Source organism: Penaeus monodon, unplaced genomic scaffold (assembly GCF_015228065.2).
Source record: "Penaeus monodon isolate SGIC_2016 unplaced genomic scaffold, NSTDA_Pmon_1 PmonScaffold_7902, whole genome shotgun sequence".
Classification (NCBI taxonomy): domain Eukaryota; kingdom Metazoa; phylum Arthropoda; class Malacostraca; order Decapoda; family Penaeidae; genus Penaeus; species Penaeus monodon.
In genome coordinates this window covers 2,501-6,070 of record NW_023663108.1, presented here as the reverse complement: position 1 = coordinate 6,070, position 3,570 = coordinate 2,501, and the positions used below count along the sequence as shown (strand labels likewise).

Here is a 3,570-nt window from a genome sequence, read left to right as displayed (position 1 = left end):
TAATAATAGTAATACTTGTACCAATAATACGAGTGCTGATAATGACTATAATATTTATATATGAAATATATATATGAAACAGAAACCTTCAACAACCTCAAAACACACAAGCTTATTTTTTCTTTTTTTATCATTTTTTTATTACTAGCAGATATGATGAATATATGCATCACACGGCAACAAATTCCACGGATTCAAGCAGAGAGTACCTTCGTGGGCATAAAGTTCATTTTCCAAAAGTCTATGCGACAGACAGAGCCAAGAGTTATGGCCAACTCCACATAAACTTTTGTCAGCGTTCCAGTCCTGGCTGGACAAAACATTAAACAGACCAGATAAAAATTGTGAAACAAAATAAAAAAAAGTAAGGATAAGATTTATGGGCAGTTTACTTATTCTAATTTGGTGTTGGAGATATTAACAACAGCAATTACAACTTAGGTAATGAGTAACGGTAATATAAATTAAATAACGCATGAGGAGAAGGAAAACTCATGACCAGAAAAAGTAAGGAAAACACGCAGAGAAAAATATATATTGGCAGTTAATCCACCTTTGAAGGCTCAATAACGATACTCTAGTATGATTTTTTACTCTTCACCTCAAGGTAATTAAACAAGAAAAATACTTGTATATTAAGGGGATGTAGCTCAGTGGTAGAGCATTCGACTGCAGATTGAGAGGTCCCTGGTTCAATCCCGGGCGTCCCCTCAATTATTAGTTTCGATACGCCTCTGTTCCTAGAGAAAAGACATTCCCTACAGAATTTTTTTTTTTTTTTCTTTCTTTTTTTTTACTTTTCCTCTTTTACCTTTTTCCTTTTATCTGTTTTTTTCTTTTTTCTTTCTTCTTTTTCCTTTTTCCTTTTCCTTTTCCATTTTCTTTTTTTTTTTCATTTTGTTTTTTCTGTTTAAATTCCTTTACTTTTTCTTTCTTTCGTTTCCTTTTCCTTCTTCATTTTTCTGTTTCTTTTCTTTCCTTTTCTTTTTCCTTTTCCTATTTCTCTTCTTATCTTTTCCTCTTCTTTTCTTTCTTTCCCTTATAGTCAAATTTCTTGTATCTAGTCAGCAACGTTATCATGCACCATAAGACAAATTATAGCTAATGAGTTACAGAAATACTATAGGAAAACTAATGAAAGAGAAAAACGTATGAATGTAAAATGATAACAAATTAATTAGATAATAATAATAACAGTAACAACGATAACTACCATTATTACTGTTATTATTATAACAAAAATATTATTAACATTAACAATAATGATAATGATGATAAAATGATTATTGTATAATAATAGTGAGGATTCTAATAATGATAGTAGTGGTGATAATAATAACTATAATCGTTAGTAATTTCAATACCAAAAATCAAAAGTAAGTAAAAATAAAAAACATGAAATGAAGGTTACAAAGAAAGATAAATGAGTACAATAATGAGAAAAGCGATTTAAGAAATATATAAAAAGAAACAGAAACCTCTGGCAACCCCACAACACATAAGCATACCATTTTTTTTAAAAAAATATATAAAGAAAAAAAAAAATAAGCAGTTATGATGAATATTTGCATCGTTTTGGGATCGATTTCTCGTTTTCAAAACAGAGTTCTTTCGATACTTTTGTATGATTCTTACTTTACCTCAAGGTGATTAAACAAGAAAAATACTTTTATATTAAGGGGGTGTGCTCGTGGGGAGCATTCGACTGCAGAATCGAGAGGTCCCTGGTTCAATCCCGGCGTCCCCCCCCAAATTATTATTATTTTCGATTCGCCTCTGTTCTAGAGAAAAGCATTCCCTACAGAAGATTACTTTTCCCCGTATATTTTCTTAGGTAATTGACGACCCACTTTAAAATTGATCGGAAACCTTTTTTCCCCTGTTTTGCTGTTTTTTCTTACTTTAAGTTTGTTTTTGTTTTTTTTCCTTTTTTCCGATTTTTTTCTTTTTTCCTTTTTTTTCCTTCCCCTTTTTTTTTCCTTTCTTTTTTCCTTTTTTTTTTCCCTTTTTCTTTTTTTTCCCTTTTTTTTTTCCTTTTTTTTTCCTTTTTTTTATTTTTTTTTTTTATTTCCCTTTTTCCTTTTCCCATTTTTTTAATTCTTTTCCCAAATTTTTCCTACAGATAATTTACTCCTTTCCCGTAAAATATTTTTAAACGATTGATTAACCCACTTAAATGGTTTAAAAAAGCCTTGTCTTTTGCTTGTTCTGAAAAATTTTTTTTTCTTCTCTCTCTAAAAATTTTTTCGTTTAACTTTTTATTTCCTCTTTTTCTTTCTTTTTTTTTTCCTTTTCCCTTCCTTTCCCATTTTTTTTATCTTTTTTTCTTCTTTTTTTCCCCGATAGTCAAATTTTTTTTATTAGTTTGAGTTATCATGCACCATAAGATCACTCTTTGGTAAAATTTTAAATTAAAAGCGAACAGAAATACAAAGGGAAAATAAGGAAAAGGGGGGAAAAGATGAATGTAAAAATAAAAAATTAATGAGGTGATAAAAAAATAATAATGATAATAATAAAAATAAAAGTAACAATGAAATTTATATTATACTATTATTATTTGAAAAAAAAAGATAAAAAAATAGAACATTAACAATAATGATAATGATAAAAAAATATTGATAATAATGGGGAGGATTAAATAATAAAATTTAGTGGTGATAATAACTATAATTGGGAACAAAAAAAAAAAAATTTAAAAAAAGTAGGTAATAATTTTTAAAAGAAAAAAGGGTTTTCAAAAGCAAATAAATGAGGAAAATTTATGAAAAAGCGTTTAAAGAAATATATAAAAAAAAACAGAAACCTCGGGAAAACCTTTTTAAAACATAAGATACCATTTTTAAAAATTTTAAAAATATAAAAAAACCAGCAGTTATATGAATATTTGCACGTTTGGCATCAGTTTTTAGGGTTGAAAAGCAGAGTTCTTTCGTGGTCAAGTTCTTTCCCAAAAAAGGTCTATCGACAGAGCCAAGAGCATGGCCAACCACCTTTAAACTTTTGTCGCGTTAGTCCTGCCTACATACTTTAAACAGACAGATAAATTAAACAAATAAGAAAAAGATTAAGTTATGGGCAGTTACTTTTTTGGTTTTGGTGTTTGAATATTAACAACAGCAATTACAATAGGTAATGGTAACGGTAAAAAAAGCAGGGAGAAGGGAAAACTACACAGAAAAGAAAGGGAAAAAACACGAGAAAAAAAATCTAAGGGGGAAAATTTTAACCACCTTTAGAGGCTCAATAACGATACTTGAGTAGATTTTTACTTTTCCCAAGGTGTTTTAAACAAGAAAAAAAATTGTTTTTAAACCCTTTCGCTCGGGTGTCACAGCCGTCTGTGACGGAGCTTTCTCCCACACCTCCTGCTGCTGTACAGCGTATGTGACACAACACTTTCAGTCATTTTTCCCATATTCAAAAACATAATGTCTTTTTGCACATTTTTTATAAATTTATTTTCATAGAATTAAGTGTAAAAACATTCAACAAATTTTTTATTTTTCAGGTTTTTTTTCTTTTAAATCACCTAAGAGTTTGGAAATTTGGCTGCATTTTGTTAGCGGT

At 28.9% G+C, this 3,570-nt stretch overlaps 1 non-coding gene across 1 annotated transcript; it reads left to right on the top strand.

Moving 5' to 3' along the window:
- Window positions 1-639: 639 nt before the first annotated feature.
- Trnac-gca lies at window positions 640-711 on the top strand. The gene has a single exon. It is a non-coding gene; the product is annotated as a tRNA-Cys (tRNA).
- The last annotated feature ends 2,859 nt before the right edge of the window (window positions 712-3,570 follow it).